This window comes from Kogia breviceps, chromosome 9 (genome assembly GCF_026419965.1).
Source record: "Kogia breviceps isolate mKogBre1 chromosome 9, mKogBre1 haplotype 1, whole genome shotgun sequence".
In the NCBI taxonomy this organism is placed as follows: domain Eukaryota; kingdom Metazoa; phylum Chordata; class Mammalia; order Artiodactyla; family Physeteridae; genus Kogia; species Kogia breviceps.
The window spans coordinates 39,817,340-39,830,226 of record NC_081318.1 but is presented as its reverse complement, the minus strand read 5'-3'; the positions used below and the strand labels follow the sequence as shown (position 1 = coordinate 39,830,226).

General features: G+C 33.4%; 1 protein-coding gene across 1 annotated transcript in view; it reads left to right on the top strand.

Moving 5' to 3' along the window:
* Nucleotides 1-12,887, top strand: part of DNAJB9 (DnaJ heat shock protein family (Hsp40) member B9) — a 700,535-nt gene that overhangs the window by 555,453 nt on the left and 132,195 nt on the right. The window contains exon 13 of the transcript XR_010842140.1: nucleotides 4,129-4,221. The gene's annotated coding sequence lies outside the window, so the exon portion shown is untranslated. The remainder of the gene's footprint in view (nucleotides 1-4,128; nucleotides 4,222-12,887) is intronic.

The following is a 12,887-nucleotide window of genomic DNA, read 5'->3' as shown; positions in this document are numbered from 1 at the left end:
CTGTTGGCATGTTTTCATATGCTTATTTGCCATCTGTATATTTTCTTTGAAGATGTGTCTGTTCATATCTCTTGCCCATTTTCAAATTGTGTTTTGTTTTCTTTGGAATTGTAAGAGTTCTTAGTATATTTTGGATTCAAGTTGTTTATCAGTTATATGTTTTACAACTGTATTTTGCCAGCCTTTGGCTTATCTTTCTATTCACTTAACAATGATTTTGACAGAGCAGAATTTGTTTTTATTTTAATGAAGTCCAATTTACCTTTCTTCATGGATTAGGCTATTGGTATTTTGTTAAAAACTCATCACCAAACCAGGGTTGTAGATTTTCTTCTATGTCTTTATCAATAAGTTTTATGTTTTGCATTTTAGATGTAAGATCCATTTTGAGTTAGTTTTTTATGTAAGGTGTAATTTTGTCTTGTTTTGTTTTATTTTTGCTTTTATTTTTTGCAAATGAGCATCCAGTTCTCCAACTTTTTTCTTAATTATTGTGTTGACTCTTCCAAGACATTTTCTTTTCCATATAAAATTTAGAATCAATATTTGCAAAATAGCTTGCTAGGATTTTGTTTTGGATTGCATTGACTGTATAGATCAAGTTAGGAAGAATTGACATCTTAATAATAATGTCTTCCATCCAGGAGCATAGAACATCTCTCCATTTATTGAGATCTTTTTTGGATTTTTTTTCACCAGTGTTTCATACTTCTGCTTATGGGTCCTATACATATTTCATTAGATTTATGCATGTTTCATTGTTTGAGTGCTATTATAAATGTTATTGTTTTTTATACATTTCAAAGTCCAATTGTTCATTGCTGGTATATAGAAAAGCAATTGACTTTTGTATTTTAATCTTGTGTCCTGAGCCTCATTTATGCTCACTTATTAGTTGTAGTGCTTTTTTTGACAATTCTTTAAGATTTGCTACATAGACAATCGTGCTATCTATGAATAGAGACAATTTTATTTGTTCCTTCCAAATTTGTGTAAATTTTACTTCTTGTTCTTGTTTTATTGCACTAGCCAGAACTTCCTGTATGACACTGAGTAGGAGTGGTAAGAGGGGACATCCTTGCCTTGTTCACAATGTGGAAAGTGTCTAGCTTCTCACTATTAGATAGGATATGAGCAGTAGATTGTAGATGTTCTTTATCAAACTAAGGAAATTTATTTTTATTCCTAGTTACAGAGTATTTTTATCATGATTGGGTATATGATTTTGTCAAATGCTTTTCCTGTGACAGTTAATGGGATTATATGATTTTCCTTCTTTAGTGATGTGATATCTTACATTGATTGACTTTCAAATGTTGACCCAGCTTTGTATACTTGGTCATTGTGTATAATTCTTTTCATATACTGTTGTATTTGAATTTCTGGTTTTGGTGTTTGGGTAATGCTGATCTCATAGAATGGTTTAGGAAGTATTTTCTTTGCTTCTATTTTCTGGAAGAGATTTTTGTGAATTGATATCCCTTTTCCCCTTTATTTGTTTGATAGAATTCACTGGTGAAACCATCTGGATCTGGTGATTTACTGTTTACAAGGATATTAATTATTGATTCAATTTTTAATAGGTATAAGGATATTCAGATTGTGTACCATGTCTGAATTTGGGTAGTTTGTATATATCAAATAATTGTTTTATGTCATCTACATTATCAAATTTGTGAGCATAGAGTTGTTTGTTATACTTTTATGGTAGTTTTTTAATATTTTAAATAGAAGAGCATAAAGAGCTGAATGATGTGTTTTAGTTAATTCACTTAAGAAACCTTATTACTACCACATGTCAATCAAGCACTGTGCCTAGAGATACTGGTGATATAAAGTAATTTTTGTATAAGCCAGTATATTATGTGTCCTTCTGAGCTCTTTATAAGCAGAGGTTTAACACATCTCCTGGAAGTAGCAGATATTCAATAAATATGTTAAGATTTAACAAATTATATATTGAGTTATTTATTTGACAATTCTTGCTCTCAAGACCTTAGAGTTTAATGTTAATATCCTAGCAAAATTCTAGACTGGTTAACAACATATTTTTCTTCAAAAATGCATCTTTCTGGAAAATTTTCCCTATGTAAACAGACCCATTAATACATGAAAAACACAAAACTTGGTAAAAAGGAGGTACATTATTTGTTAGAACAAATACAAAAGAAATTTTGAAAAATTTGGTATAGTAGTCAAAGAGTACTATAATCTTTGAAATAAGTATGCAAGAAACTTTGTGACTTAGAAAATCAAACGGAATAACTGAGTCGGTAGACAAAAATTTCTAATTTTTACTAATAAATTCCTTATCCATATTTTTCTGACATGTCAATACACTTTTCACATAGAGAAAAAAAGTGTGATATTTTTCCTCCACAATGAGCAAGACTGTGTTGTCCTTCTGTTCCTTCAATACTTCCCAAATTCTAGATACTTTGAATAAGGGGGGGAAAGCATATAAAAAAGGGAAGGAAAGAAACCAAAGTTAAGTCATTGAGTTTAAATTGAAACATAATAAGGGAAATTGGAGAAAAATAACTAAGACAATAAGGTACTTCAATCATTTGAGGACTAGGAATGCTGAGTGTTGAACAATCCTGAGATTCAAGTTTTGCCTTTAAAGAGGGACTTTCTAGAAGATAGAACTTGTTAGGGAATAGTATCAATAAGGATTTTCTAGTAAAATAAGTAATAAATAGAAAGAAGCAGAGTTTACAAACCAAACTACACATGAACAATTGATAAGTTAGATACAAATCTTAGTATCAATATTTACTGATTAGGGCTACTCTTGTAGGACTCTTTAGCATCAACTAGGTATTTTAGTTGTGCTCTGCATAGCAGAACCATAGTTTTGTTTGTTTTCAGGTGGAAGTGACTGTAGAAGTAATCCCAAGTGACTGTTTCTTTTTAACGACTGATGACATATAAGTCTATTCAGTGGAAAAATTACTTGTTTTCAGCTACACAATGCCAGAGTTAAGACTAGAAGTGAAGTCTTCAGGCTCCCAGCTAAAGATGTTTTTCTCTACTGTTCACCACCTCATGGAAGCACACTGTCATATCTAAAACCATTTAAATCATATGGAATTGGCCTGTTCCCCTGTGATTTAGTAGACCTAAATAAATAACTTGCAAATAATTTAAAAATTGGAGAATATTTTTCTAAGCTCCTTAATTAAGATGATACTTCCTCAAGAATGTGGTTCTCAAGTTAAACTTAAAAACAATATAACCCAGGTGTCACAGAGTGGACAACTCCCAGTTCAGTGGTTCAGACAGCTAGGAAATAAATCTTTAATTTGAAAATTGATTCAAGTATTGAAATTCAAGTATTGCAGTTATAGAGTACCCTTATAGATTATGCTTTCAACAAGATTCAGGAAGAGAGGAATGAAAGGAAATCACCTGTGTATCTACCCCCCTGCCAGTCTTTATTTTTGTAATTATAAACTCAAAATAGCTTTTGACAATTATAACTTGAGCTGAAAAATAGTTTGGAAGGTGTAAGGAAGCAAATTCTTAATATTTTGGATTATAATTTGACACATTAATTAGAAATAAATAAATATTTATTTAGGTCTACTAAGTATATAGGTGATAGAAGAGTAAACTCAGCCAGGAGTCCCAAAGTAACTTTTAATTTAGTCACTGATATTGTTCTTCTGAATTGCACTACTGAAAATTCCAGACTGATTCATGGATGCTTAATTTAGTTACCCCTGAAGCTACTCCTTTTGTGAATTTTCTACATTTCTACACCCTTTAAAAAATACACCTTACTATCTTATATTTTTTCTTAAGATTGCTAAAGGGTATATTGGTAACAGTAAGTTATTCCTTATAATCTTCCCATGAAGTAAGTAGGTTATGGTTATAATTACACACACTATCTTGTTCAAAAATGAGGACCAACGAGTTAAAAAATTAGCCCTGAAATCTGACAGTCATTTAAATTTCAGAAAGATATTTCATTGATTCTATAGCACATTCCGCTATTAAAAATGCAACAAACCGCAGAACAATAATTATAAGAAATCAAAATGTTTAAGTTCCCACCATAGCAATTAATAATAAGAAATGAGACTAGGCTCTTAACATGTCTTTTACTTTTCTTATTTTCAGTGGCATGTAAGAAGTATGAGAAATTTTCTTCTTAATTTGAAGTTCCTGCTCACCAGCTCATTCTGTTCACAATTTCAGCTGGCATATATTTAAGTGAGTATGTTCAAAGTATTGTGCTGCTATTGATGTTTTCAAGGATGAGTTGATTGGGAAAAGTCATAATTCAGCTTCCTCTGAAAATCATCTATCAGTATGCAAAAATCTAAAGCTTTCCTTTAGGGAACTCATCTAAATTCCATCTTTTGCCTGTGATTTTTTTTCTCAGCTCCTGGCATTGAAATGTATAGTAGCTACTGATCATTCTGCCATATTTTTAGGGTGTTTTGCAACCGATAATCTGTGAAGTTAATTTTCCAATTTGGAATATTTTGAAAGGAGTATTCATTCAGCTTTGCTAGCTATGCATAGAACTTAAGCTGGAAGGCAGAATCAGTTTTCTAATAGGTGGAAAATGGATGGATTATGGAGGCACACACTTGGCATGGCTAGAGGAGTTCTAAGTCTCTTCTATCCCAAACAATACTGCGTTTTGCTAATGCTTAAAATTTAATTCCTAGAGTTCCAAATGTGTGGGCTTTATAGATAAGACTTATAGAGCAGCTATCTTGGGAGAAATAACAGAATACCTAATAGTCATCTATCCTTTGTAGAAATGTAAAAATTCATTTCCAGAGAACAAAATTTCAAAGTAAAAAATGATGACAACAAAAAACTCAGAGACCAGAGGATAGTATGGGAAAATGGTGTCACAAAGGATATGGAGAAGGGACGGTTTTAGAGTATTGAAATATTACCAACTTTTCCTACTTTACAAATTTTCTTTACACTAACCTCAGAAGAAGGTCATTTCCCCAGAAGTGGGATATGTTCTTCTGAAAAGCTACAGGTCTTATATTTTCTGAAGGTCTGTTTTGAGAGAAGAGTCATTTTCAGATACTATACTCTGGTTTCATTAGCCAGTTGGAAGGGTGGCTACCCTTAGTGCTTAAACTTTTAGGCTGAATGTTTTCTTAAGAAGAGCACAAATGCTTAATGATAGAGACAAGGCTAGGTTTCATTCAGCCAATGTTACGGAAACAAACCAAAAACAGTGACTTTGAATTATACTGTATTTTATTAGTGTTGTACATCCTAAGAAAAGTTCTGCAGGGCAGTGTTCTTTTATCTTTATCTGGCTTATTGTTTAGGATGCTAATTCTGATCCTGATGTTACTGAATGGAGCTGGGGTTGCTCTGTTCCTTGACTACTCAATTCAGCTGAACTTTAACCAACCATATCATGACACCATGCTGTCAATCACAACCTGGAATACTGAAAGAATGGACTCAAAAATATAAACTAATAACTAAAATGCTGTACTACACACCTGAATTTTACTGATACATATACTGCTAATTGGATGACCTTGAAAAAGTCTCATAACCATTCTAGGTCTCGTTTGTCCTCTCAAGTAAAAGGATAGGGTTGCCCTCAATGATCTCTGTAACTAGAGTCACATATATAATCCAAGGGAGAACTCTTTTGAGAGCAAAAGTGGGCAGTATTAGTAATTATACCTAAAACACAGACTCAAACGAGGTATGTCTCAGGAAACCTAGGATGTATGAAACTCTATCTACAATAAACAGACACCTCTTGGAAGTTCTTCCTAGTCCTACACCCTACAGACTCCCAGCTTCCTCCTTATAACAGTGATGAGGCATCTGCAATCATTTTGTAAAATACAGTATTACTCTTCTGTCCTAGCCTTCATTGGGTGCTGGAGGGATAATCACTTGAACCAAGCTGGGCCTGTCAGAGTTCTTTACCCAGGAATTTATAATTGGAGCTAAAACTTTATAGTTTAGTCTGCCTGTTAACTTTTCAGGAGAAGATTCAACTGAACATTGTAAGTAAATATTCAGAAACCAAAAAAATCATTTTGCAGAACAAGAGTAGAATGAGGCAGACAGATCGTTCATCTCTGTCACATTTAGTCAGCACGGTGGCCATCATAAAATAGCACTCAGGAAAAATCTTTTAAATGAATCATCTGTTTCTTAGCTGATAACAAATAGTGTTTGACAGATTTCAAACCTTATTTTCACTCTTTGACGATTATAGGTTATCTAAAATGGGTACCCTATTTCCAAGAAGGATTCCAGGTGGCTAGAATTATTAACATGTGTATTAAGTAAGAGCAAAATAAAAATGGAAAAGTGTTAGTGGAACTCTAGGTGGTAGGAGAGATGAATGGATCAGGAATTTTATACCAATGACTTGTGGCTTTTGAGCATTAAATATTCTTTTTGGGGGGTAAAGAAAGGGATGAGAGAGGCATTTCATGCAACAGAAAACAATTCTGGGAGGGGGTGTTTATTGAAATGTTTTGAGATAGCCTCATAGTACTAAAGAAGAGGCAGCAAGCCTTGGTAAAGAAGCCTTTATTGAGCTTTGGGACCGCAATAAAGGAATTTTTCATTCTTTATTCTAGGACACGACCTTTAACATGCCTCAGCCAGTCCAGTCTCTGGGTCCTTTATTCAAGTTTTAATTTCATGGAAGAAATAAGATTGATCCAGCTGGGGTCAGAAACTTCTATTACTAGGCCAGCCAGCCATGGTGGGGAGAGAAGAATCATAATAGCACAGATAGGATCTTTGAAGGATTTAATGTGAACCAAGTAGCCATCCAAATATAGGTGAAACATACAGTGTTACATCATAATTTCAGTGATGTAGAAATGTGGGGAAAATCAAGCATCTTAAAGATAAGTATCTTAGTTTGAGTTTCCCCAGGCACAAACCCTGAGAAGAGCATTTGAGTACAAGAAACTTATTTGGAAGACAGTCCCTGGAAATGCCAGTAGAGAAGTAAGGAAGTGTGATAGCAAAATATAGGAGGCCAATAAAAAGTGTTTTATCAAATAAGTTGCCTCTATGAGCAAATAGAGCTTAATATCATTGAAAGGCTCTGAGAAATGATGTAGAACATACACCACCGCATGTGAGTTATCAGTGGAGCTATATTTATGGGGAGCATTCCTTCTATTGCACTTATGTCCTGATCATACAAAGAATGAGCAGGTATCAGCAGTCAGTGAGAACTATTTGGACATAGAGATACGATGCTGAGAGCAAGGAAATGGTAAATGGCTGAGAAAGGGGATATTGGTGTAATAAGAACAGCATCTGTCATATCAAGGAAAAGCAACAGTTTTGTAATCCCAAGAGGTATGGTGAATTAATGGAATTAGACAAACTCTTTGAAACATTAATTTTTTTTAAAAAACAAAATTTACACATCTTTTCAGTGGTTGAGCACAGGGCTAATTAGTGATTTTTATATTTTGATAAATGAAGTCTTCTTTGAGGCCTTAGAAAATCACTAAGAAATCAGCATCAAAGAATTATGTAGTGGCAAAATATATAAATAGAAGAAAACTTTGAAAGATGGATTTCATTCTGTAAAACTTGGTTTCCAGTAAGCAAATTATGTCTATTCTAAGAAGTCTATTAAACAAATAAAACCCCCAACTTTTAATGTCATATATATATATATATAGTCTCATCTTCCAGGAGTGCTTTTTTTCATTATTGAGAGCTAATTTCCAAAATACTGTCAGAGTAGACATGCAGCAGTTTGGAATTATGCTCATAGTTACTGACAACATTCACTGCTGGATGGTCTAATCTATCAGGGCCAAGAGTGGCAGAATATTTACTGACTTTTTAATCTCGGTCATCTGAGGAGCAAAGCAGGGCTCAATAAGAAGTCATGCAGCTGCATAAAATATTATCCTTTGCCTGATTTTGGAATTACATTGGAAATGGATAAATTCAAGGATACAAAGAAAATATTTGCAAGCAAAGCATACTGAGAAAATGGTAGCTGGTCAATGAGCTTGTGGTGATTCTGGGCTCTACAAAGGAGTAAAAATTCAATTAAGTGAGAATTGAGTAGAAACAAAATTTTGTTATGGTATTTGGTTGAGACATTTATCAAATTAGAAGAGCATAAATCTGTGCCTAGGTCATGCACATTATCATTTTCCTTTAAAGAATTTACAATAGATTATTTGAAATCTCTCGTTCATTCCTATGCAAACAGGCAATACAATTAAAAACCTTTTTCCAGATTAACTATTGGTACTTAAGAAAATCCCTTACCAACTTTTGCAAGTGAGTTTATTCAAATGGGGAAATACATTAAATCACTAAATGGAAAGACATATATATATATATATATTTTGCGGTACGCGGGCCTCTCACTGTTGTGGCCTCTCCTGTTGCGGAGCACAGGCTCCGGACACGCAGGCTCAGCGGCCATGGCTCACAGGCCCAGCCGCTGCACGGCACGTGGGATCTTCCCGGACTGGGGCATGAACCCGTGTCCCCTGCATCGGCAGGCAGGCTTTCAACCACTGAGACCAGGGAAGCCCGAAAGACATATTTTTAAAATAAAGTCTTCCCAAATTCTTTTGCAAGGAAGAAATATTTTTCTCCCTAAATACCTCCAAAGTGCAGAGATAAAGTACAGCAAAGCTTTCGGTATTTCAGATAGACCTATGACAAACCTTTTTTTTTTTTTTCCCCCTAGCCTATATACAGAGTTTCTGCAGAAAGTAGGTCTAAATCACAAAGATGTAATGGCTTCTACATTCCTCCCATGTATAAAAGTGCTGATATTTATATTTCTTTGACATAATTTTCAAGCAAAGCTTGACTTAAAGCTGAAAATACTAAAGCTAGAAAAAATTTACTTAAGGAATAATTTCTGAGGTTTTATTTATTATTAAATTGTGCAATATATAATTTGTCATTTTTAAAGCAATCTATTTTTTAAGGTATTAGGGGTCCAACTCTGCTGAAGTATACATGTTTATTGTGAAGTTATGGTGCTAATGCAAAATAAGGATACATAAAAATATACTTTTGCATGGTTTTAAAAGTCACTGTCAATAATGAAAGTGAAAGCTTGTGAGAACATATAGCATTGAAAAATGCATTTAACATGAATTGTGCAGTCATGCTCTCTGTATATCCTTTAAAAAAATGTTTTAATTAAGAAGTGCCAAAACTTGAAATTATTTCTTGGTGTATCAGATCATCTATATTTTTAAAGCAGAACTCTAATTCAGTTGTAATTACTGGCATTCCTCACCTAAAAGGCAGACAAGGAAATATCAAACATCCAAGAAGGTAACAAGGAAGAGCAAGGAACTCCAAAGAATAAGAGAGCAAACATAGGGCGCCAAAAATGAGAACAATCTGTGCCAAGTATGTATGTGTTGCTTTGAAACATCTAACGATTAGTAATGAAATATTAAATATGTTCATTTTTATATATTCTATTTTGAAGAAAATAAATGGTTTTATTCATCTCACACGTGACACGATTTGTATAATAATCAATTTATTGGTAAATCAACTTACAGTTTTCTTCAAACTAAAGACTAGTGTCCAAAGGAGGAAGAGATTTCTCAAATGGTATCTTTCTGATCGACTCTGGTACATACAGTCTTATAAACACTTTTTTCCCTAAGTTAAAATTTATTTTTATTTTTATTATTTATTTATTTTTTTGAGCTGGCCCGCTCACTTCCTGTGAAGGCAGCAAGTATGAAGCTGATAGATAACCTTAAATTAGAGAGGGGCTACTTGTTCTAAGGTTGTGTGTATCTAAGATGCATATTCTCTTTCGAGGAGTAAGAGAAAAAACAGTTAACCCATCTGGGATAGTTATTTTTAAGAAACTACCAAGGCATGCTGGATGTTTTTTGTTGTTGTTGTTTTGTTTGAGGGGCTCTTCCCAGTGTGCAGACCAATCCTATTTCTGGTCTTTTAGAGCCATGGTTATCATTGTTGGAAATGATCATTTGACCCTAGGCTTTAATGTTCATTTGTCAAAGCCTGTTGGGTGCTAACCTTTCCGTTGTGTGTCTACCAGACTTCTGGGTAGGCTTTGGGGAAGTCCTGAAATTGTTGTGAGGTGATCTCTGGATATCGACACAATCCTCTGCTGGAGTGATTATTTTAAAATAACTTCCATTGTGGAATCTGAATGAAGTCATGCCCAATTCAAATGTGATATGACTAGATAGTTAAATAGAGGTGGATAGATAGATACATAGATAGATAACATAGAAAGAAAGAAAAAGATAACTATATATAGAAAGATACATGAATAGTTTGGGAAATATGAAATTCTACCTACCATCACTGGATATATATGGAATAGCCTTACATGTTCACCTTCATGTTTTGGAAAAATTCTTACTTTCTAGTTAGAAGTGAAGGTGGTAAAATATGGGTACACTTACACAGCATCTGATAAATTAACAGCTAGTAGAAGAAAGAAATTAACTTTTCAGCTGTCTTTGTAATACTCTATCAAATAGATAATTCCTCTGATTTTCTCACTACTCATTTTCTGTTTTCTTTGTTGACTGCAGATCTATAATTCCTGCATGCTTCTGACTTAACCATTACTATCCCAAGAACACTTTAGAGTCAACAAATATCTTCTTCACTGTCTTTGTATTTTAATGTCATTTCTTAAGAGACAATTATTTACACACACACCTAAATACAAATTCTTTCAATATATACATAATCACAGAAGGTAATTTGCAGATTATCTGCTTCTATTTCCATACTATCTAGGTGAGGAAATAAGTCTGCGGTAGTTGAGGTTTTCTGAATATGTAACCAGCTTTGAGTGGAAAAGGAAAGACTCACGACATCAGATACCATCCCATTTTTAGGATTAACACGTTTCTCTTGGGGATTATTGAAATTTATTTGTAACTTGGGGAGATTGACTTCAGCGGTGGGAAGTTTTTTTGGTTTCTTCTTCTTTTCATTTTTCTCTTTATTTTGTTAGAAAGGCGATCTGGAAAGAATGGAAATTTTGGAATGAGGTGCACTTTGCAAGAAGGTTGAATCTGGTGACCTTGTTAATGGAAAGCCTTTGAGGATAAGCAAGGGAAAGGAGTCTGAAGGACTTGCAAAAACTAAGCTATGACCCTGAGTGGGAAAAAATGTGTGGCATAATTACTGTTGGATTTAGGATGTCAGGTTTTGTTTCTATGATGGCAATGTTCTGTCAAATTTGGCACATTTCATTCTTTTATTCCCAGGTTTGTTTAGTGTCTACCATTTCTGTTTAGTATTTCCTTTTCCATCCATGCCTCCTCTCCTCCCCTCCCTCACCACTCACCTCCTTCTCCATCTCTCTCTGTCACACACACGCACATGAAAAAAATGAGGGAGAAGTAAAGCAAATAGCTATTTTTTTTAACACATACTTTATTTCCTAGTAGGAGCTGAGTAAGGCAAGTATTTATATATTTAAATTATCTTTACTTGATTTGTAAATTTGATTTGTTTACTTAATCCCACCTTCTGTTTCTTCACTCTCATAGATATTTAATTTTTACTCCGTAGATGCTGATGGCCTCCTATACACATATAATTGCAATAAATATGATCTTATTCCTTTGTTCCTTAATTTTTCTTCCTTCACTTTCTTCTTTTCTTCCCTCCTGCCATTTATATACCATCCAATATTCAACACACTACTCATATATTGATAACTTGACAGTATGCATTGTCTCACCTAGGTAATTATTTATCATTTGGTTATTATACAAATCACTTTGATTTAGGGATTATCCTTTGACCTATGTGAAATATGTTCAAATAATCATATTTCTTCTAGATAGGGGAACATATAACCATTCAAGAACTTGGGACTGCAGTTAGTAGAATCAACCAGGAAGCCAATGGTTAAAAATGACTTAGAAAAAGCATGAGCAAACTGGTTTATACTAGTCTACAGGACTAGGTTAGTGCTACAGTTTTGTTTGTTTCTTTAAAAATCACATAGCATATAATACCTAATGGCTTGTGAATGTTTAATATGTTCAAAGTTAGCCTTAGTCCTTCAAGTTTCTAAGGAATATGGAAACATTGTTGCTTTTATCTGTGATTGTTTTTTGCCTGTCAAAAAGTAACTTCATAGTTATAAATTATGACTATGTAAATTGAAGAATTTCATAGATAACAAATTTGCTAATGGGCTTTTTATCCTTATAAAATTTATGAGTATGTTAATATTGTAATGAAAATTGCTTAGGAGTCAAATTCATAATTATAAATGACTTAGTTTAATAAAAATGTTGGTTCAAATAATTACTTAAAGTTTCAGTTTGCTGGAAATCTTCTAGCAAAGTTTTTATTAATATCATATAATAAAGTAATTGTTATGCTTTTAATTAAATTCTCAGAGGTGACATTATACTAATATGATTTTTTTCTTCTATGCCTTTGAAAAAATTGGCTTATCTAATTCTCTTATTCAAGATGTCAGAGAATCAGCATTTAGAAATATGAGAGATTCATCCACCAAGGCTGGAGTTGGGAAAACTTGGTTCATGCTTTCAAGCTGCTGGAGCAATTTGGGAAAGAGAAATTAATGAAATACATTTTCAGTACTAAATAGCTTGTGGAGGAAGTAGTTTTCAAAGCATAACGTTTACCTCTTGATTGAGAATTCTCTGGTGAGAAACAGGATAGTTCGTCACTTGAAAATATTAGATTGAAAATAGGAAAGCAATAGAAAATATCTTTAAAACTCTAAACATTCATGTAATCTTAATGGATGTTTTTGATAATTTACACATTTGCCATTTAAAGAGTGTTTCTGAACATCCTTTTCCTTTGACATGAGATTCCTATTCAGTCTACTAATGAAGAATGGAATGAATGAATTACAA